Here is a 23,592-nt window from a genome sequence, read left to right as displayed (position 1 = left end):
TAATCCCAGCTTAGGGAGGGTGGGGCATAGGGACAGGGCCCAGAGAGGGTCCAAGGGCACCACGGGGGGTTTGCCACCTGAGCCCGGGGATCAGGCAGGGCTTGGCCAGCGCTGAGCACCCTTAGTACCTGGCACAGGCCGAGACTCAGGGGCCGGCCATGCCTCTCCTGAAGCCGCCCCTGTTGGCAGGCAGGCGGGTGGGGCGGGCTGGGGGCTGGGCGCGGCCAGCTCATATCTTCCCCGTTACTTCATCCATTTTGTTCCCACTGATCCCTTGTTTATCTCACTGGGAATGCAGCCGCGGTGGAAGACGGGGCCAAGGGAAAGGCCAGAGCCTGGGTCGGTCTCCAGCCTCACTCGCCCTCCTCCCTCACCTGGTCCCTGAGCTGAGAACCAGGGCCCGGCCTGAGAACCCCAGGGCAGCACCTGGAGGCCGGGTCTGCACCGTGCCCTGACACTGACAGGCTGTGTGACGACAGCTGAGAGCTAACCCTCTCTGGTTTTACTTTCTGTAAATGACTTGGGAGGTTGTTCTGAATGACTTTTGACAGGGACGAATAGTTGGTATTAATACGCCTGTCATTTCATAAGCATCTACTCTGTGTCCAGTCCTGTGCAGGTCCCTGGAGTCTCCTCTCTCACTCAATGCTCCCACATCCCCAAGAATTACCATTATCCTATTTTACTTATTTATTATTTATTTATTTGTTGATTTATTTATTTTTTGAGATGGAGTTTTGTTTTGTCGCCTAGGCTGGAGTGCAATGGCGCAGTCTCGGCTCACTGCAACCTCCACCTCCTGGGTTCAAGCGATTCTCCTGCCTCAGCCTCCCGAATAGCTGGGATTACAGGTGCCCTGCCACCACGCCTGGCTTTTGTATTTTTAGTAGAGACGCAGTTTTGCCATGTTGGGCAGGCTGGTCTCGAACTTCTGACCTCAGGTGATCCACCCGCCTCGGCCTCCCAAAATGCTGGGATTACAGGCATGAGCCACCGCACTCGGCCCCATTTTTTCCATTTATTTTTAGAGACAGGGTCTTGCTCTGTCACCCAGGCTGGAGTACAGTGGCGCAAATATAGCTCACTGCAGCCTTGAACTCCTGGACTCAAGTAATCCTCCTGCCTCAGTCTACCAAGTAGCCGGGACCATACACCACCACGCCCGGCTAATTTTTTAACTTTTTTTGTAGAGATGGGGTCTGGCTATATTGCCCAGGCTGATCTCGAACTCCTGGCCTCCAGCCATCCTTCTGCCTTGGCCTCCCAAAGTGTTGGGATTACAGCTGTGAGCCACTGTGCCCAGCTCCACTATCCCATCTTCGAGATGAGACTGAGAGAATGGCTGGGAGTCCCTCCCACTGGCATCTTGCAACTTGAATTGCTGAGGTTTCGGGTGCAGGGGTGTCCCCAGATGGTTGGGGTGATGGAGACCAGGTTGGAGAAGACCCTCTGGGGAGGGGGTATCAGCATAGGAAGTGAGGACTGCTGTGGGCAGGGGGTGAAAGCCCAGCAGGGCCAGTGTGGGAGAATGTCACTTAGGAAGCTACCAGAAAGGTATGCCAGACTCCTACCAGGCCTTGGCACTGCAGAGCCCCTGGCAAGAGAGGGATGTGTGTGGCCCTGGAGGCTTGCGTGGGATGGGCCTTAATCGCCACTGTCTTTCCCAGATCACCCCGTTAAAGGCAGAGCAGTGGGCGCAGGTGCTATGGCTTGAAGCAGGGCCTGTCTGAATTCTTAGCAGCGATCTCCAAGGGCACCATAACCTTGCAAGAAAGAGACTGCCGGGCCTGCATCTCTTTCTGATGCAGAAACCAGGGCCCGGAGAAGGTGAGTAAGCTGCTTACAGCCACACAGCTGTGAGTAGCAGATCCAAGCGCAACCTGTCTGTCCCAGGAGCTTGCAGGATAGCTAGACCTTTGCTGCCTAGAAGGCCCTCTTGTGAGTCCCCTCCCTGGGCTCAGCAACCCAGGAGGGCATGACTTCTGGCTGGGTCCTAGGGCTGGAGCCTCGGTGTCCTCTTGTCTTCTTTCCTTGTGCGACTTGGTTTTCCAGTCTGTGAAATGGGGTGGGTGCGTCAAACTCCAAGCCTGTCTCTGCCCTGGGTCCTGGAGCCTGGAGGAGGAATGAGGTCATGTTTGTCTAGGGGCTAGAGCATCTTGGACGGAGAAACCTCGGCAAAGACAAAGGCCCATTGTCCCCCTTCCCCGGCCTTCTGCCAGCTCCCTCCCCAGTCACCAGACAAGGCCAGCCCTGCCCACAGCCCCCAGAGGCTGCCACGCGCCAATATGGGGTGACTCAGTGCCCCCTCCCTTCCCATTGGTTGATGATCCCTGGAATCCCACCATCAGAGCCTTGTAAGGTTGCTGTGGGATGGGTGGGGGTGAGGCAGAAAAAGACAAGAAGGTGGTGGGGGCCTCTGGCTTGTGGATTTCATAATCACACCTTTACGGTGGGCTTGGGTGGGAGATCAGGCAATACTAAATAATAAAAACAACAAATTTCACACTTGCCTTTCAGTAGCTTTGGCATGAAAGCTTTATAAGGATTATCTCAATGAATACTTACCACACCCTTAAGGGAACATTGTTCTTTACCCCATTTCACCAACGGAGAACACTCACATAACTGGTAGATATGGATGGCAGAGGCGGGGTTCAAACTGGAGTCTATGTGGTTCTAAAGAGTTCTGCAAGGCTAGGTGTGGTGGCTCACACCTGTAATCCCAGCACTTTGGGAGGCTGGGGCTGGAGGACTGCTGGAGGCCAGGAGTTGGAGACCAGCCTGGGCAACATAGCAAGTCTCCCTCTCTACAAAAATTTAAAAATTAGCTGGGCATGATGGCATGTGCCTGTAATCCCAGCACTTTGGGAGGCTGAGGTGGGAGGATTGCTTGAGGCCAGTTCAAGGCCAGCCTGGGCAACATAGCAAGACCCCGTGTCTATAAAAATTTAAAAGCCAGGTGTGGTGGCATATGCCTGTGATCCCAGCTACTTAGGAGGCTGAGGTTGGACGATGGCTTGAGCCCAGAAGTTCGAGGATGCAGGGAGCTGTGATCCCACCACTGCACTCCAGCCCGGGTAACAGAGACACTGTCTCTAAAAAACTGATAGAGTTCTGCAGAGCAGATCCAGGAGGTGGGGACTGAAGTAGGGGCACAGGAAAGAGGGACAGGCCCAAGGCCTGGAGTTCATAGCAGTCAGGGGATCCCAACAGAGACACAGACACCTTCCCACTGAGCCTGTGAACAAGGCTGAGGTCCTTCATTGTTTCACCATGAAGTGGTTGGGGCCAGGCTCACGTCTGTAATCCCAGCACTTTGGGAGGCCGAGGCGGGTGGATCACCTGAGGTTGGGCGTTCGAGACCAGCCTGACCAAAATGGAGAAACCCCATCTCTACTAAAAATACAAAATTAGCCGGACGTGGTGGTGGTGCATGCCTGTAATCCCAGCTACTCGGGAGGCTGAGGCAGGAGAATCGCTTAAACCCAGGAGGCAGAGGTTGTGGTGAGCTGAGATCGCGCCACTGCACTCCAGCCTGGGCAACAAGAGCCAAACTCCGTCTCAAAACAAAAAAAAAAAAGAAAAAGAAAACAAAATGAAGTGGTTGGAGTGAGTCAGTTCTGCCCCTGAGAAGATGGTGCTGGCCCCAAGAAAGGGGGCTAGAGGATGCTCGAACAATTTCAGTGCCTTGAAACACCTCATGGGGCCACACGTGAGCAGGGACCACAGGGGAACAGGGGCGACTTCTGTAACTCTGAGGCCCACAGAGCTCTGTCAGTCATTAGCCAGGCAGGACAAATAGCAGCTCAAACATAATGCGTCCAAAAGTCAACTCTTGGTTTCTTCCCCAGCCTGCCCCTCCCTGTGACTTCCCCATCTCGGGAAATGGCACTATCGTCTGCCTGATGGCTCCAGCCAGAAAACTGGGAGGCATCTTTGGATGGTCCCGCCCTCACCACCCACACCCCGGCCACCGCCAAGACTCGTCAATTCTACCTCCAAAATAAATCCCAAATCCACTTCCCTCTGTTCTCGCTGCCACCCCTGTGTCAAGCCACCACCAACTCGGCCCTGGAGGCCAGCGCAGCCTCCTCCCTGCCTCCCTGCCTCCTCTCCACTCCCTCCAGTCAGAATAATCTGTGGACAATGTAAATCAGGCCCCATCACATTCTCTTGCTTAAACCACCCCTTTCCCCAAGAGCTTCCTATTGCATTTGCACCAAAATCAACAACATCCAAATGGCTCGGAGGTTCACCATGACCTGGTGCTGCCTCACCTCCCCCATTTTCACTCTCCCCCAATTCTTTTCCCCTGGAATCTGTGTGTTTGCATACGCTGTTCCCTCTGCCTGGATGCTCTTCTCTGTGATTCTTTCCCCACTGGTCCCTTCTCATACTTGAGGTCTCAGCTTGGAGCTTACTTACTTTCTTTTTTCTTTTTTTTTGAGACAGAGTCTCGCTCTGTCGCCCAGACTAGAGTGCAGTGGCACAACCTTGGCTCACTGCAACCTATGCCTCCCGGGTTCCAGCGATTCTCCTGCCTCAGCCTCCCGAGTAGCTGGGATTACAGTCGCCCGCCACCACACCCAGCTAATTTTTGTATTTTTAGTAGAGGCGGGGTTTCACCATGTTGGCCAGGCTGGCCTCGAATTCCTGAGCTCAAGTGGTCCACTCGCCTTGGCCTCCCAAAGTGCTGGGATTACAGGTGTGAGTCACCACACCTGGCCAGAGCTTACTTTCTTCAGTAACCCAAACTAGGTTTCCCCAAGTCTTTTCCCTCAGAGCCCCTTGTGTGTCTCCTTCATGGGAATTTACCTTAATTTATAACGGCATGTTCACCTTTTGTCTCACTCACTGCTGCGCCCCCGGGAGGCACTCACATCTGTTGAATGAATTTGCAACTGATATGACAGCAGTGAGAGCGTAATGACGTAATATGATAATAACAGCATTAGACCCTGTCTCTAAATGAAAAAATTTTTTCAAGCAGCTAGCACTTATGCAGTGCTTCTCCTACTGGATCTAACTCGACCACCCTATGAGGCAGGGAGTATTACAGCTTCCCATTTTTCAGATGTGGAAACTGAGCCTCAGAAGATGGGTTGGCTGGCCGGACACTGTGGCTCACACCTGTAATCCCAGCACTTTGGGAGGCTAAGGCGGGGGGGATCACTTGAGGTCAGGAGTTCAAGACCAGCATGGCCAACATGGTGAAACCCCATCTTCACTAAAAGTACAAAAATTAGCCGGGCATTAGTGGTGCACGCCTGTAGTCCCAGCTACTTGGGAGACTAAGACAGGAGAATCACTTGAACCTGGGAGGCAGAGATTGCAGTGAGTGGAGATCGCACCACTGCGCTCCAGTCTGGGCCACAGAGAGAGACTCAGACTCAATAAAAAAAAAAAAAAAGGCCTGGAGCCCAGCTTCCCTTGCTAGGAAGCCTAAAATCCCTCCTCGTGGCTGGGACAGAGAGCGAGAAGTGGCAGGGCTGTCACTGCACAAACAGTGATGATCCTTCCAGACCCCACAAAGGAGCTGAGGCTCCATCCTGCGGGACAGGGGACCGTGAGGTCATCAGGCAGCGGAGTGACAGGGCTTCCTCTGTAAGCTCGGGGGATGGAGTGAGGGTGACAGGGAGGCTGAGGGCAGCGTGGATGCCTGGGAATGTCTGCGCAGATGCTGTCAGTGATCCCCAGCCGCCCTTGGGCTGGACAGTCCAGGTGGCCTGGGCCAGTTGTTTGCTCTTGGGGGCTTCCCTGGCATGACCAAGTCCCCTGGAGAGGGGCCTGGGCAGCAGACGGGGTGAGGGCCACCTCCCCAACCCAGGCCTGGGAACGTCCGGGCTGGCAGAGGGCCCGCTGGAGGCTGGTGAGAGGCCCACTTACCAGGACGGATAGGGCCCCCGTCAGGCCACGCCAATTAGGCAAGATGGAGTGCCAGGGCAGGGCTATAAATATCTTGGCCGCCGACTGGCCCAGGAATGTAAATGGTGTTGTTCAACAAGCAGAGAAAAATGTTCGGTTCAGACAGGATGAGTTTTTTGTGTTTTAAAAACATGTTCTGCCCTCCACGAAGACTTCAAGGTGGGCGGCAACGAGGCCGGTGCCCGAGGGCTGGCTCCTTGTCCAGTCCCAGCTGGGGAAAGGGCCCATGAGATCACAGTCTTGCAGGGGAAGTCCCTGGAAGGGCCAATGCATTTGAAGCCCAGAGAAGGCCTGAACCTGGCTTGAAGCTTTGTCCCTGGTCACAGGGGACCCTGGGTGAGGGATCAGCCTAGTCATCTTGTTTGGGGACACGCAGCCCAGCCGGGTATCAGGGGCACCAGCGGCGGGTAGAATCATCTCCCAACACTGGCCGCTCTTCAGAGGTCTCTGCCCTGTTGTGGGTGTGCAGCTGGACAGGGCATCGTGTGTAGGTTACCGGACAGGCAGAGAGAAGCGAGGGCCGAGGGAGAAGGGCAGGCACTTGGCGTGGCTGCAGTGTGGGTGCACTCATCCTTCGGGAGTGGTACTCCTCTGCAGAGGGCATAGGAAACCTTACAACTGATGCACCTTATAATCGATGACTTTTTTTTTTTTTTTTTTTGAGATGGAATCTTGCTCTGTTGCCCAGAGTGGAGTGCAGTGACACGATCCCAGCTCACTGCAACCTCCACCTCCTGGATTCAAGCTATTCTCCTGCCTCTGTCTCCTGAGTAGCTGGGATTACAGGCACTATGCCTGGCTGATTTTTGTATCTTTTAGTAGAGACGGGGTTTCACCATGTTGGCCAGGCTGGTCTTGAACGCCTGACCTCAAGTGATCTGCCCACCTTGGCCTCCCAAAGTGCTGAGATTACAGGCGTGAGCCACCGCGCCCAGATAATTTTTGTATATTTTTTAGTAAACATGGGGTTTCACTATGTTGGCCAGGCTGGTCTCAAACTTCTGACCTCAAGTGATTTGCCCACCTCAGCCTCCCAAAGTGCTGGGATTACAGGCGTGAGTCACTGTGCCTGGCCCCAAAGGAGCACTTTTGTGGGAGACCAATGGGTGCATGAAGCCGAGGGAAAATGCATTTGTGGAACTCCAAGGGTGTAAGGTCTTGTGCACCATCAAGGGTGTAAGTGTTCCTAAGGGTGTGACTTGCGTGAACATCCAAAGGTTGCCGGGGCGGGGGAATTCCAGAGAGTGCAACGTGGCAATCACGAAAGTATGTTGGTGTCATTTCTCGGCCTTCAAAAATGATGGACACTGCTGGTTGCCATGGCTTCCTCCTACACGGTCGGTCACTCCTGCCATGTCCTCAGTAGGGGCACTCCTGGGGACCCCTTCGCCACCCCACAACACCACTCAACACATGGCCAAACAGATTCGTCTTTTTCCATGTGATTTCTTCTTTTGCTAGAACATTTATAAAACTCCTTAGAAAATTTAAGGAACATTAAGGAAGTTAAGGAAAAGTTATGAACGCTTTTCCAGAGGCTAAAAAAGAATTCGATTTATTTCCTACTAGCTAGTCTAGAATTTTATTACTTATTTATATAAGTTTTAAGTTTATTAATCTGTCTGGAGGTCGTTTTAGTGTTAGATATAAAGTGTTAGCTTATTTGCTCCCACCTCAAATGCCTGCCCCATTTCCCATTGTTGTGTAATGCTTGTGTTATCCTGGATTGCATTTTTATGTAGCATTGGTTCTTACACATAATTGCTGCTTTGTAACCCATTCGAATGGTGCGTATCCGTGATCTTACTCCAGCATCATGCTATTAAATGATTGTTCCCTTAGGCTACGTTTTATGGAAGACTTCATAGCACAGTAGTTAAGATTATGGGCTTTGAAGTCAAACTGGCGGAGATCCACATAAGAGCTTTGCCACTTAATAAATATGTGACCTTGGGCGAGTTACCTCATAGTTCCTCATCTGTAAAATGGACTTCTGGGAGATTGAAATGGTTTAGTTCTCTGACCCCGCCCAAATCTCATGTCAAATTATAATCCTTAAAGTTGGAGGTGAGGCCAGGTGGGAGGTGATTGGATCATTGTGGGGGAATTTCCCCTTTGGTGCTGTTCTCGTGATAGTGAGTTCTTGTGATATCTGGTGGTTTAAAATGTGTAGCACCTCCCTTTCTCTCTCTTCCCCTTGCTATAGCCATGTGAAGACATGCCTGGTTTCCCTTCACCCTTCTGCCATGATTATAAGTTTCCTGAAGCCTCCCCAGCCATGCTTCCTGTACAGCCTGTGGAACCGTGAGCCAATTAAACCTCTTTTCTTGATAATCACCCAGTTTCAGGCATTTATTTATAGCAGTGCAAGAACAAACCAATACAGAGGCCTGTAATATCTCCCTCACACATTCAGAGCAAACTGAGAACTAGATATAGACATCAGATGGCTGATAAAACATCAGCCTTATTGTTGAGTAGAGGTGATTGCTATCCACTGTCACAACTTGTATTTAGCATTGCACTGGAGTTCCTAGCCAATGCAATAAGACAGGAAAAGGAAATGAAAGGGATAATGATGGAAAAAACAAGATAAAAAACAAAGCCTCAGTGGGCATTCTGACATTCACCCCTGCTTTAGATAGACTCAAGCACTCTAGTCATAGGTAGTACCAGATCCCCTAGGTCTTCACCGCACACACACTTTCTCAGATAAACCCTATGCCCAGAAAATTACTATGGAGCACAGCAGAAAATACTGAGAGAGGAGAAACAAGGATGGAAAGCAAGGACAGGAATGTTCCTTTAGCAAAAGTTCTTTCACATATGAGGTAGAGGTAGTGGTGGAGACTCCCCCAGCAACAACCTCATCTAGGGCTGTAGTGAGCACAGGTTGATAATCTCTGTGAAGCACTTGGCTTGGTGCCTGCCACACTTGTAGGTGTACAATAAACACTGTTCTTAATATCAATATTTGCAAGGTCTTACTTCATTTCATTTCTCCTCTTGTCCTGGAATTCTAAAACAGTTGTCATTGGTGTTTTCTTTTAAATGAAATGTAGGATCATTTGGTGATGTCCTAAGAAAAAATATTCCCAGCTGGGCACAGTGACTCATGCCTATAATCCCAGGGCTTTGAGGCTAAGGCAGGAGGATGGCTGGAGGCCAGGAGTTCAAGATTAGCCTGGGAAACATAGCAAGACCCCATCTCTACAAAAAAAATTAAAATTATCTGGGCTTGGTTGTGTGCACCTGTAGTCCCAGCTACTCAGGAAGCTGAGGAAGGAGGATCACTTGAGCCCAGAAAGTTGAAGCTGCAGTGAGCCATGATTGCCCCACTGCACTCCACCCTGGGCAACAGAGTGAGACCCTGTCTCAACTTTCCTCCAGCCCTTCACTGCCCCCCACTCCCCACCCTGCATCAGTGTGTAAATGACTCTGGCGGATAGGGTGGGAATGAATCCCAAACAGGAGGAACTAGAAGGATAGCCTGCAAAACTCAGAGAAAGGGAAGCTTGCACTTTAGTACAAAGCTTGCACTACAGAGGGGTCAAGGGTCAAGTGCATAATGAGAGTGGCAGGGCCTGGTTGAGGTGGGCGGGGAGAAGTCAGTGGGTTCCAGGGAATTTGAGGCCCATGACTAAGCTGGCTCAGGAGGGCTGATGGGCGGGTATTATAAGCAGGTTGCGGAGGAGAAAAGAGGCTCTGAAAAAGTCAGAGGTTGTAGACAGCCAGGTGGTCTCACCAGGTATGACAATGTGGGCACAGGAAGTGAAGGTTAACGCCAAGAGTGGTACAGTCTCCTGGGTATGCTAAGCCCATGTCTCAAAGTCGGGGTCCTGGTTCCAGTGCCCAGCTCTAACCCCGGCCACTGTGTGTGTCTGGGCAAGCTGCCAACCCTCTCTGGTCCTCAGATTCTCTTTGTCAAAGGAGAGGCACCTCTCTGTGCCATGATTGCTTTGAACCTCTTCCCTGCCCATGGGGTATCCCCACACCCGCAACCCACTCTTCCTCTTCCCAGACAGCCCCAGGCTAGTTTGTCTGCCCTGTTTTCCCACCAGTGAGTGACCCAGTATCCTCGCCATCTTTTTTTCTTTTTTTTGTTTTTTTGAGATGGAGTCTCACTCTGTTGCCCAGGCTGGAGTGCAGTGGCACGATCTTGGCTCACTGCAGCCTCTGCCTCCCAGGTTCAAGGGATTCTCCTGCCTCAGCCTCCCGAGTATCTGGTATTACAGATGTGCACCACCACACCTGGCTAATTTTTGTATTTTTAGTAGAGATGGGGTTTTGTCATGTTGGCCAGGCTGGTCTCTAACTCCTGACCTCAGTAGAACTCCCCCATCTCAGAAAAGGAGAAACACTTGGGTCTCCTTGGTTCCCATGCTTCCCTGCTCACAACTCCATGGTCCAGCAACTTCTAGGAGAGGGGAACACCCGCAGCCCCTCTCCTCCCGTCTTCACCGCCCCCAGCCCCTGTTTTCATTCATTCATTGGTTTAGCCAATCCCCACTGTCCTGTGTACCGGGGCTTCCCCAGTCCTTAGGAAAACAAAGAAACATAAGCCAGGGACCCAGCCACCTGGAGCTCATGATCCACTGGAGGACCTTTCATAGACAAACCCGTTCTTTATTCATTCCAGAAATGTTTCCTGAGTGGCCACCCTATCACTGGAACAGGAAAACCACCAGTGGGCACACGAACCCAGCCTCTGCCCCTGGGGGGCTTCCAAACTAGAAGTCAGAGAGCCAGGAAATCACGATGTATGTGATGTGGGAGAGCCCAGGCCAGACTTGGAGATAACAGAAGGCTTCCTGGTGGGAGTGATGTCTGAGTGAAGACAGTAGCTGAGCGGACATCAGCCAGCCAGTCGCAAGAGAAGAGAGATGAGGAAGAGAGGGCTTCAGGGAGAGGGACGCCAAGTCTTGGCTCAGAGGGGAACAAAGTGGCTTCAGGCCAGGGGTGGGGGGTGAAGATAGCTGGAGCAGAGCTGGAGAAAGAGAGTTGGGGGTGAGATGGGCGCAGTAGTCTGGAGCCAGATATCACAGGGCCCTTGGGGCATGAAAGGGGTTTTCTGTTATCCTACAGCTGGTGGGAAGTTACTGGTTTTAGGCAAGTGGCATGATAAGATTTGGTTTCTTTTTTCGAGACAGGGTCTCACTCTGTCACCCAGGCTGGAGTGCAGTGGTTCCATCACAGCTCACTGCAGCCTCAAACTTCTGGGCTCTGCAACCTCCACCTCCCAGGCTCAAGTGATCCTCCCACTTCAGCTTCCCAAGTAGCTGGGACTACAGGTGTGCACCACCATGTCTGGCTAATTTTTTTTTTTAACTTTTCGTAGGGATAGAGTCTCACTATCTTGCCCAGGTTTGAACTCCTGGGCTCAAGCAATCCTCCTGCCTCGGCCTCCCAAACTGTTGGGATTACAGACATGAGCCACTGCTCCTGGCAAAGATTTGCATTTCTATACATCAAGCTGGGCTAGACATGGTGGTTCATGCCTGTCATTCCAGCATTTTGGGAGGCAAAGGCAGAAGGATTGCTTGACCCCAGGAGTTCAAGACCAGCCTGGTCAACACAGCGAGACCCCCATCCCTACAAAAAGTAAAAAAAAAAAAAAAAAAAAAAAAAAAAATTAGCCAGTCATAGTGGCATGCACTTGTGGCCCCAGCTACTCAGGGGGCTGAGGCAGGAGGATCACTTGAGCCCAGGAGTTGGAGGCTGCAGTGAGCTAGAATCACGCCACTGCACTCCAGCCTGGGCAACAGAGCAAGACCCTGTCTCGAAATAAATAAATACCAAACACAACAGTGCTATCAGGTTGGGCTGCATGGAAGTCACTGCTGACCTGGGTGAGAGTGTTTGGGTGGCAGATGTGGGCCAGATCCAGGCAGGAGCCAGCCAAGGAGTGAGCAGCAGGTGAGAAGTAGAAACATATGTGCAGACAGCTCTTTGAAGACTTTGGCTGTGACAGAGAGGTGAGAGATGGGGGCAGCCAGAGGTGGGAGTGGGGTTCAAGGAGGGGTTTCTTTTATTTTGTTCAAGGAATGCTTAAATGCCAACGAGAAGGGGCCAATAAAAGGAGGTGTGACTGGAACCCTAAAGGCGGTGCGTGGGCTGAGACGTCTGAGCAGGTGGAGGGGAGGGAAGGGGAACCGACGTGGGTGGGATCACCCTTTGGTAGAAGTGGCCTCTCATCCACAGGGAGATGGCCACAGGCTTGGACATTTGGAGGCATAAGGGTAAGGACAGTCCCCTAGAGCTAGCCTGAGGCTGAGGACGAAGGGTCGGAAGTTCTTGGATAGTGCCGGGCACGGTGGCTCACACCTGTAATCCTAGCACTTTGGGAGCCTCAGGAGGGCGGATCACTTGAGGTCAGAAGCTCGAGACCAGCCTGGCCAACATGGTGAAACCCCATCTCTACTAAAAATGCAAAAAAAAAGTAGCCAGGCATGGTGGTGCACACTTGTAATCCCTGCTACTCGGGAGGCTGAGGTGGGAGAATCGTCTCTTGAACCCGGGAGGCGGAGGTTGCAGTAAGCTGAGTTGGCACCATTGCACTCCAGCCTGGGTGACAGAGTGAGACTCTGTCTCAAAAAAAAAAAGTTCTCAGACAGTGAAGGGGGAATGCAGGATTGCTGTGCAAGAGCTCAAACAGAGGGAAGCCCAAAACCAGCTGGGGTCTGGGCCACAAGTCATCGTGGGCCGGGCTCAGAGGACACTGTAGACCTGGAGCCAGGTCTCAGTCTGGAGTTGGAGTTAAGACGTAGGCCACGCATGGTGGCTCATGCCTGTAATCTCAGCACTTTGGGAAGCTGAGGCGGGAGGATCACTTGAGGTCAGGAGTTTGAGACCAGCCTGACAAACATGGTGAAACTCTGTCTCAACTAAAAATACAAAAATTAGCCAGGCAAGGTGGCTGGCACCTGTAATCCCAGCTGCTCAAGAGGCTGAGGCAGGAGAATTGCTTGAACCTGGGAGGTGGAGGTTGCAGTGAGCTGAGATGGCACCACTGCACTCCAGCCTGGGTGACAGAGCAAGACTTCATCTCAAAAAAATAAATAAATAAAAGACTAAATCTGGGATCAGAGAAGGTTCTGCCCAGAGTCAGGAGCCAGAAGTCAAGGCCAGAGCCCCCAACCCCTGAGGTTCATCCTGAGCTCAGAGTCCAATCCCTCGCGGCCCTAAGTTGATGATAAGCTCCTTGAGCTGCTCACCCTTTGGGTGGCCGACTCAGCCCGGCTTCTGCCCAGGAACCTCCCCAATCCCGATCCCAAGGGGAAATGCCAGGCCAGACCCTACTCTTCCTTCAGGCCAGAAGGGCCCCCCAAAACCCAGGCCCACCCCTCCCCAGCAGCCGGGCCACGAGCCGAGTCCCGCCCCACCCAGTCCAGGGTGAGAATTCCGGCCACACGCCCCTGTGATGTGGTCACGTTGGAAAAATGTTAATCAAATATTCTCCTCCGTGTTTCTTTTCTTTCCCAGGCTGAATTCCTAGAAGACAGGAATTTATGGTGTGAGAGCTCCAGTCCCCGCAGACCCACTGCCAAGGTCAACAGCACGAGGCGGGCATCCCTGCCAAGGGGGGAGTGGAGTCGTGGCTTTAGGAGTTGGTTGCACGGAAAACCAAAGTACATGCATTAAAAAAGAAAAAAAAAGAAAGAAAGAAAAAGAAATCCCTTCTCTCCCTCAAGTTCCCAAATTGGGGCTTAAACAAGGTCTCCCAGCATGGCCCGGGCAGGCCTCTGGTCTGGGAACAGAGTTCCCCTTGGAGACAGGGCCTGCGACGCTGTCAGGGGGGCATCCCTGGGGTCCCTGGAGGAAGTTGCTCCTTCTCTCAGATCCAAGCTCAGCAGCTCGGCCTCAGGGGGTGGGGGGGCAGGATCTCCATGGTGACTCCACCTCTCTGGCCAACCCAGGGCAGTTGACACGAACACAACACATATCAGCCTGGGCCCTGTCACCAAGCCCCCTGAGGTGGGAACCTGCTTCGTCTCATCTCCCCTCTGCCGTCTTGGTTCTGGGGTCTTGACTGCCCAAAAAGCAAGCACCTCGCAGACCTGGGCACCTAGATCTCTGGCAGCAGAGAGACTGGGGATGCTGCCTGCGGTAGCGGAGGGAAGGTGAGGAGGGGCCCTGGAGACTACCCACACTCAAATCAGATGACCCGATGCTGGGAAGATAGCCTCGGCCCCAGCCCCGAGCCCCACAGGTGTAACTGAACATTCACGTGTCACCCATCTGTCTGACCCGAGCTGAGTTCCACTGTGTCCCGGGCACCTGCAAAAAGGGGAAACCAAGGCAGAGGAGGCTTCACTGCTAAGTGGGGCACGGAGGAAAGACGGATGGAAAAATGGAGGTGACTGTCAAGTGAGACCAGGAGGCTGGAAGGGCTGTGGGTCCCCGAGGAGAGAGCGGCCGCTCTGGGGCTGCAGGGGAGGACGCTGGTTTGAGAAAGCTTTCTGAAGGGAGTTGCACCCTGAGAGGGGCCGGAGTTCACCAGGCGGACACGCAGTGGGAGAGGGGGCTTGCTTGGAAGGAACGTTCCAGCTGAGGCCAAAGCATGTGCAAAGGCCCAGAATGTTTATACCTTGGTAAGACTTTTCATATAAATAAATTCTCAAATCCAAAAACAAAACGGCCTCTGGCAAAGCCACATGTCTGGGTTTCTTGCTTGGAAAAGGAAGCCCTGCCCTGCCCCAAGCCTGGGGACCACGAGAAAGTGGGGCCTGACACCTCTCAGGTCCTTGCCCCTTTCCCTGGCAGCCACCCAGACAGCACCACGCCATACACCCCCCAAGAGAGTCCTCAAGCCCTGTTCTGTCTGTCCCCTCCTCACTGCCTCACACCAACAGCCTCCCAATCATCGCCTCGCTCCCTCTGCTGGGCGCCTCCCCAGGCCCAAGTCCAAGCACCAACTCCAGCCTGTTCTCTGTCCTGCACCAGGAGGCTGAGTAGTAGACGAGGGGCAGCCTCCTGGGGTCCAGGGTCCTTCCAGGGTCTCTACTCCCTGAATGCATGGGGTAAAGGGAATCAGAACCTGCAGCTTCTGTTTTGTTGTTGCTGTTTTGTTTATTTTGTTTTGTTTGTTTTCCCCGAGACAGGGTCTTACTCTGTTGTCCGGGCTGGAGTGCAATGGCTCACCGCAACCTCCACTTCCCTGGTTCAAGCGATTCTTCTGCCTCCACCTCCCTAGAAGCCGGGATGACAGTCGCCCGCCACTACGTCTGGCTAATTTTTGTATTTTTAGAAGAGACAGGATTTAACCATGTTGGCCAGGCTGGTCTCAAACTCGCCTGGCCTCCCAAAGTGCTGGGATCATAGGCGTGAGCCACTGCACCCGGCCTCTTTTAGTTTTTAAATCTCTTTTTGACCCTGGAATACAGAGGTTTTATTTATCCAGTCCCTTTTATTGCCATCAGTCCTAACCCACCACCCACACCCACAGGCAACCTTTCCAATGCATTCAAGGTATGTCCATTCATTCATGTGTGTTCTTGTAAAACGAGGATCACTCATGACTAGTAATGGGGACAGGGCTTCCTTTTGGGGTGACACACATGCCTCAGAACCAGACAGAAGTGAGTGTGCTAAATGCCACTGAATTGTACCCTTTACAAGTGGTTCATGGTTAATTTTCTGTTATGCAAATTTTACCTCCATTTCATAATATGTATATCACTGTTTTGGAGAGGTTTTGATTTACCCAAGTGGAAATGGGCCACGGATTGTATTTCTTTCTTACTCTTTCCTCTCTGAGTCTGGTTTTCTTATTTGTTTTGTTCTTTTGAGACAAGGTCTTGCTCTGTCCCCCAGGTTGGAGTGCAGTGGTGTGATCCTAGCTCACTGCATCCTTGAACCCCCCGGGCTCAAGCAATCCTCCTGCATCAGCCTCCTGAGTAGCTGGGACTACAGGTGCATGCCACCACACCTGGCTCATCTATTTAAAAATGTTTTTGTAGAGATAGGGTCTCAATATGTTGCCCAGGCTGGTCCTGAATTCCTGGTCTCAAGCGATCTTCCCACATCAACCTTCCAAGGTACTGGAAATACATAGCAAGACCTCATCTCTACAAAAATAAACAATTAGCTGGCTGTGGTGGCTCGTGCCTATAGTCCTAGCTACTCGGGAGGCTGAGGTGGGAGGATTGCTTGAGCCCAGGAATTTAAGGCTGCAGTGAGCTAGGTCACACCACTGCACTCCAGTCTGGGCCACAGATGGAGAACCTGTCTCTAAAAACAAAAACAAACAAAAAAGCAAGACTCTGAAGTTGCTAGAATAAATTGTGGTAGATCTTTTGACATAGAAGTTAAGGACTCCTGATACAAAACCTCAAAAAATGCACAAACCAGAAAGCTTCCCCCGCCAGCCTCCTGCCTCACCCAGAGGAAGTGGCATTTCCTCCCGGACGCCGGCCTGGGCGCTGCCCACCTGGTGAGTCATGGGCCACTCTCTTCCGAGGCTGGCGGCCTGGCCCGCCCTTCCCGTCGGTACCCAGGAGGGAGCACAGCCTGCAATGGCTGCCTTATCTCACCCTCGCCCATGGCCCCACAGACATGAGGTCAGGGCCAGGGATGGGATGAGGGTGGGAGGTAGGAGGCAGCGGAGGGTCAGGGAGAGGTCAGAGGTCGCTGGCAAAGCTGTCACTGCACTTTGGAGGTGAGGGTGGGAGGCAAAGCAGACCCTTAAGGGATCCCGGCCAGGCCCCAGGGCTGGGGGTGGTGAGGGGTTCGTGTCATCACGGTGTGACCAGGTTGGGAGAACAGGGACAGGTGCACCAGGCCAGGGGAGAGAGGGTCCCCAATCCCCAACCCCTTCCAGAATCTTCTTTCCAGGGGAGAGAGGGCCCCAGATTAGAATCTCCGATCTGAGCCTGTCCTCACTCCCAACCCCTTCCAGAATCTTATTTCTAGGGGAGAGAGGGCCCAGATTAGGATCTCGGATCTGAGACAGTACGCACCCTCTACCCCTTCTAGAATCTTCTTTTGTTTCTCCAATGGCCCTTTGAGGCCAATCCCCTTCAGGCCAAAGCCATTGAGAGAACAAGCAAGGGTGTGTCTATGCCCACTGGGGTGTCCCCAGAGCTCTTTGGGCATCTGTGTCTTACCCCTTTGGTCATCCGACAGAGGGTGACTCAACACCAGCGCCAGTCCGGCGCCTTCATCCCAGGAGGGCTGAGTCCTTTGGGTCTGGGTCCTAGAGCTTACCGGTTCTGCCAATGTCTGTCACCCGGGTGCAAGCCTGTGCGTGGGCCCACATGTGTGCCTGCAGATGTCTCTGCATGTGACATGTGCATGTAAGTGTCCAACCGTCTATCCCCTGTACTTAGTCTCTGAGTCTGGGCTGACTGTGCTGATGGCACTTTTTCCAGAAGGTTCCTGGTAACTGGGACAAGTCCGTGTGTCCTCCAGCCTGTTGTCGGGGGTCCCTGGGCAGTGCTAGGCAGCAGCTTGTGCGTGGGCAGTCAGTCGGTCAACGAATGTTTATTTGGGGGTGTATATAGGCAGTCCTGGGGGCTTGCTGTCTGGTCCGCCTCCATCCACTGGTCTGCAGGGACTGGGAATGAGGACATAGTTGACCCCTCTCGCCGGTGTTGCTGTGTGTCTCTGTAGTTAAAGGTATACCCTGGAGCCCTTCCCCTTCCTTGGGTGCCTGGTCTGTGGGGTTTCTGTCCTGGGTTAGCAGGTGACAGGGGACCTACTCCATGGTCAATACCTCCCTCCACCTCACTTCCCAACAGAAAACCAAATGTGCATGGAGAAAGAGTACTGGCCCAACTGTTGCCAAAGTATAGAGACAGATGATTAATAGATGCATACATACATGTGTATATGTGTGTATACACACACATCCATCCATCCATCCATATACCTACATACACACACATCCATACATGTACATACACAGATATGATATCACATAGAATAAAATACTCCACCTGACGTCTGAACTTTTAATTAACTTTAATTTTTTTTTTAGTATTAGTATTATTATTTTTTGAGACAGGCCCTCGCTCTGTCTCCCAGGCTGGAGTGCAGTGGTGCGATCTCAGCTCACTGCAGCCTCCGCTTCCCAGGTTCAAGTGATCCTCCCACCTCAGCCTCCCAAGTAGGTGGGACTACAAGTGCGTTCCAGCATGTGTGGCTAATTTTTGTATTTTTTGTAGAGACAGGATCTCATTTTCTCAAACTCCTGGGCTCTAGCAATCTACCTGCCTCAGCCTCCCAAAGTGCTAGGATTACAGGTGTGACCCACAGTGCCTGGCCTGAACTTTTAAATCAAGATTTTATTTATTTACAATTATTTTACTATTTTATTTGATTGTTGAGGTGGAGTCTCACTCTGTTGCCCAGACTAGAGTGCAGTGGCACAATCTCAGCTCTCTGCAACCTCCACCTCCTGGGTTCAAGTGATTCTCCTGCCTCAGTCTCCCAAGTAGCTGGGATTACAGAAGCCCACCACCACGCCCAGCTAATTTTTGTACTTTTAGTAGAGACGGGGTTTCACCATGTTGGCCAGGATGGTCTCGAACTCCTGACCTCAAGTGATTTGCCTGCCTCAGCCTCCCAAAGTGTTGGAGGTTATAGGCATGAGCCACCGCACCTGACCTAAGATATTATTTATACAGAGACATGCACACACCATATGTGAATTTGCATCAAATCGAATGGAAATTTTCACAAACTGCACACATTGCTGTTGACTGCACTCAGATCAACATACCAGCGCCTCTGACCCCCATTTCCCTTATTCCCCTCCCAGTCCCCAATCTCCCCCTGAGAACAACCACAGCTCTGACTTCACCATAGATTCCTTTTTGCCATTTTTTTGATTTGATGTAAATAGAATCCTAGATTATCTACCCTTATGCTTCAGATCCATCAAAGCTGTTGCATGATTTATTTTATTTTATATTATATTATTTTATGCAGGCTATAGCCTGTGCATTCCCACGACTCTGCCCCTCTCCCGCCGAATTCTCAGGAGTCCACTATTGGGGAGAAAATCCTAGGGGAGGCCAGGCATGGTGGCTCATGCCTGTAATCCTAGCACTTTGGGAGGCTGAGGTAGGAGGATTGCTTGACGCCAGGAGTTCTACACCACCCTGGGCAACATAGCAAGACCCTGTCTTTCCAAAAACCACAGAAAAAAATAAACAAGCTTGGTATCACATGCCTGTGTTCCCAGCTACTTGGGAGGCTGAGGTGGGAGGATTGCTTGAGTCCAGGAGGTTGAGGCTGCAGTGAGCTGTGATCGCACCCCTGCACTCCAGCCTGGCAACCCCGTCAAAAAAAAAAAAAAAGAGAGAGAGAGAGAGAGAGAAGGGAAGGGGAGGGGAGAGGAGACAGAGAGAGACAGAGAGAAAGAAAGAGAAGAAGGAAGGAAGGGAGGAAGGAAAGGAGGAAGGAAAGACAGAAGGGAGGGAGGGAGGGAGGGAGGGAGGAAGGCAGGAAGGCAGGAAGGAAGGAAGAAGGAAAGAAGGAAGGAAGGAAGGGAAAAATTCTAGAGGAAGGCTTTGCAAGGAAACAAACATCTCTAGCTTTGTGCAGCTGTGATCCACCAAGACAGGAGATGGCCTCTGGGACTTCTGTTGAGCTCCCAGATCTATGCCTTGGGCAATGGGGAATGAGAGACCACAGGGACGGGTCCAAGTTTCCCTGGACCCTCCCTCATCCTTCCAGGAACGTGCCATGGAAAAGCAAGCTAAGAGCAGGTGCTGGGAGCAAACAGCTGCCTTGCAGGCAAGACAAGGAGCCTCTTCAGTCTGCAGCCCTATTGGAAAGGCTTGATGCGGGACAGCTCCTGTGGATGGACATGCAGCTTCAGACCTCCAAACTGTCTACACCTCTCTCTAAGACAGGATGGCGTCCGTGGGACGATCAACCCACATGCTCCCTTCGCAAGCCCTGGGTCTGTACCAGGCCCAGGGACACAGATGTGGGCCACATCCCACTGTCCAGACAACCTTCTTCTTCTCTAAGACCCAGATTGAGTAACACCTCCCCTCTGTCACCATCCCTCCTAGACCCCTGCAGCTCCTTCTCTAGGACCGCTGGTGCCTGTGCCAGGTTCTGTTTCTTATGTAAGAGGTGATGCCCCCAAGGTCATTCCAGGATGCAAATCTGTCCATGTCACTCTCTGCTTTAACCCTCCCATGGCTCCCAAAGACCTCCACAAAGACACTCCTACTCCCCCATTCAGCAGGATCCGGGCCCCCCGGCCTCGTGTCTTTCCACTCTCCCCTCCCGAGCTCCCACCCCAAGCCTCGCCTGCTGTTTCTCGTCTTTGTACTTTTGGGATTGGGGCCAGTTGATTGCAGTGCTCCCTGCCCCCCTTTAAACTAGCAAAGTTCTCTTTGTCTTCAAAGACTCGGCTGAAAATGCTTTTCCTCCAGGAAACCTTCCTTGATTGCCCAGGCAGGGCTGGTGCCTCATCTGACCTCTCACACCCCCACACATGGGCCCACAGGGTCTGGGCTGGCACAGGGCCCTGGATGTGCCCTTCCATGGGGAGATGTCAGGGAGCCCTGGCCAGATGGCCCAAATGACAAATGTCTCCCAGGGATGTGCCAGCCTCTCCTCCACACTGGGCCAGCAGGTGTCAAGGCAGTGGTGAGGCTTTGGGGCCAAAGCCAACCTTGGATATCTCCTCTGATTTGAGCTTCCTCTGAGCCCTCAGTTGCCCCCCTACCAGGATCCCACAGACCCCTAATAGAGCTCCCCACCTGCCTCAGATCATTCTCCACTCGGCAAGCAGAGAGCACCTGCTCACATGCAGATCTGCGATGCTCCCTGCCTCAAACCCTCCATGGCTCCCCAGTGCCTCAGGACAAAGTCTTGGTCTGGTTCCCAGGGTCTGCTGTCCCATCCCCAGCCCTCACTCTATCAGAGAAAATAAGGGCAGGTCCCCAAACTGTCACCTCCTTGAGCCCTTGTCCCCCACACTGCCTCCACCTGGAGAACTCATCCTACCCAGCCACTGGCCACCAGCACTCTATAAACCATTCCTGTTCTCTCTGACTGCCCCACCTCAGTCCCCCTGCAGTACCTCTTGCCACCTGCCCTGGGCCATGAGACACTTTGGGCCACTGCTTTTCGTTTGTCTATCACCCACTCCAGACTGTGGACTCAGGGCCAAGGCTGTACTTGGCTCATCTCCATGCCTGGGCCTGGCACACAGTAAATGTTTGTTGAATGAATAAGTGAACGCACCTATTTTACAGACAAGGCACATGAGTCCCAATAGAGTAGCGACAGTGGCTCTGGGCCACAGTGGAGTGCAGGCACGGGGCTTCTACAAGAGATCCTCAGAGCATGTGAACTGGTTTTTGGGGCCCCTGAGATGTGGGACCATGATCTGCCCACTCCTACCTCACTCCGGGTCAGGCTCCAGTAGGGAACAGCGGACTCAACCACCCCTCTAGGACCAGGTGGAAGGTGACCCCTGGAGCCATCTTTGGGGACTTTTGAGAACACTTCTAGGGCCTGGATCACCCAGGGCACCTGTTCTGCAGAGCCAGGAGCTTCTGGGCAGGCCCCAGGCTAACCTCAGGGCCCCTCTATGCCTCCAGGCGGGGCAAAGGTGAGCAGCGCCAGGAGGGTGGGGTAGGAGCCAGAGGCGTTGGGGAGAGGCCAGCCTGATTTATGAGGCAAGCAGGGATGGGACCACTTGGCAAGGTGGGCATGCACGACAGACCCTCAGAGATAAGAGCCCAGAGGTATGCAAGCGATGTAAACAGCTGGGAGCGGGCACCCCAGCTCTCCCGTACCAGCCAAAGACACCCAGACTGGGGAAGGGTGAAGCACGCATCTCAGATGGAAGGAGGCCCCATGGCCGCCCAGGACCGGGCCTCGCTCCCCCTCCAGACAGCCTGGACCCCTTGTTTCATGTAATCATTTCAACCGTGCCCAACTCTGCATCCTCACTCAAGGCAAACCTAGTCTCAGACGTTTTCCTGGGTCCTTCAGGGGCCATCGTCACTACACCAGACCAGGCCACCCCACCTCTCACCTAGACCACCGCTTCCATCATCCAGACCTGATTGTGTTACTTTGCTGCTGGGTCCCTGCTGCCTTCAGGATGACACCCAAGTCCCTTAGCCTGGACGTGAGCCCCTCATGATGAGACCCTGCCAGCCTCTCCTTCTTTGCAGTTCATCATGGCCCTCCTTAGGCTCAGCCATCCTGACCTCCTGTACTTTCCTGAGTGTGCCCACACTTCTTGCCACATCTGGGCCTTTGCGGACATGATGCCGTGGCTCTAATATCCTTCTCTGCTCTGGTCTGCTGGCGAACCCCTATGCAACCTTCAAAACCCGTCTCACAGGTGCCCTCCTCCAGTCATTCCTGCCTCTCTAAATTAAGGTAGGAACTGCCCTCAGCTCCTGCAGCACCCCCACCCCAATCCAGTCCTCTCAGTCACAGTACTCAGCATTCTTGCAAGCCTACTCCTCTCGTGATGGAGGCTCTCCAGGACAAAGGCCTCAGGAATGCCCTCTGCAGGTCCCTGACCTCCACCTTGGTCTGTTGAGGACTCAGAATCTCCAAGTTCATGGCTGGGTGTGGTGGCTCATGCCTGTAATCCAGCACCTCAGAAGGCAGAGACAGGAGGATCACTTGAGTCCAGGAGTTCAAGACCATCCTGGACAACAAAGTAAGACCCCATGTCTACAAAAAAAGTTTTAAAAATCAGCCAGGTGTGGTGGTGTGTGTCTGTGGTCCCAGCTACATGAGAGACTGAGGTGGGAGGATCAGTTGAGCCCCAGAAGTCAAGGCTACAATGAGCTATGATTGCGCCACTGCACTCCAGCCTGGGCGACAGAGCAGGACCCTGTCTTAAAACAAAAGAATCTCCAAGTTCAAAGCTAGAGTCTCCCACCTTTTGTGAAGAGGCTCTACGCCAAGAGGAAAAAGATCCAGCATCCAACATAATCCTCCCCTCCACATACACAGTGTCTGCCGTCCCCGCTAACTCAGCCCTGGGCCAACCCGCAATGACGCTTCATCCTGGCCACAGCGGCCATGTGAGGGGAATGACCGGGCCCACTGACAGAGGAGGAAACTGAGGCTGGAGGTGGGGAGACATATCTACCCACGCCTTACAGCAAACAGTGGGAGAGCAAGCTGTTTGACTCCCTAAAGCGGCCCTTTGTCCAGAATAGGTTGAGGACATATCCACTCCGGGGACATACCAGCTGGTGCCCAGGAAGGACAACTGGCAAGGCACGTTCAGTCAGGGGACTGGCAGTTGCATGCAAGGAGCCGGAATGCACCGCTGCCTGCCCAGGACTAAGGACACACATGGGCAGGGTCATACCAGTTGTCCCCGGGCAGCAGGGAGATAGACATATAAGCTGAGCACCCCGGCAGGAGACAGAACCAGGGCATAGGCTGTGTTATAAGCCTGGTGGCCGCAGACTGCCTGTGTGGACGGGAACACAGCTGCAAGCCCGTGGCACAGCCACGCGGCGGTGTACCCAATGCAGACCCCTGTGACTGTGTGCGTGACCCAGACTCCACTGCAGATGGTGGCAGAATGTGGCCAGTGTCACCCTGGAGGGAGAATAGGGGACTGGGAGCGGGTGGGAGCACGTGACCCAGTCTGGGGTCCCTGGAAGCAAGCAAGTCCTGAGTGCGGGTTGGATTTTGACTGGACAGGGATGTGGGAAC

General features: G+C 53.0%; 1 long non-coding RNA gene across 1 annotated transcript; it reads left to right on the top strand.

The window, feature by feature from the left end:
- The first annotated feature begins 298 nt into the window (after positions 1 to 298).
- Positions 299 to 2,510, top strand: LOC104681241. The gene is made up of 3 exons (XR_750552.2): positions 299 to 511; positions 1,668 to 1,827; positions 2,144 to 2,510. It is a non-coding gene; the product is annotated as an uncharacterized LOC104681241 (long non-coding RNA).
- The last annotated feature ends 21,082 nt before the right edge of the window (positions 2,511 to 23,592 follow it).

Source organism: Rhinopithecus roxellana, chromosome 6 (assembly GCF_007565055.1).
Source record: "Rhinopithecus roxellana isolate Shanxi Qingling chromosome 6, ASM756505v1, whole genome shotgun sequence".
NCBI lineage: Eukaryota > Metazoa > Chordata > Mammalia > Primates > Cercopithecidae > Rhinopithecus > Rhinopithecus roxellana.
Note: the sequence above shows the minus strand (reverse complement) of the source record. Positions and strands in the feature narration are given on the sequence as shown.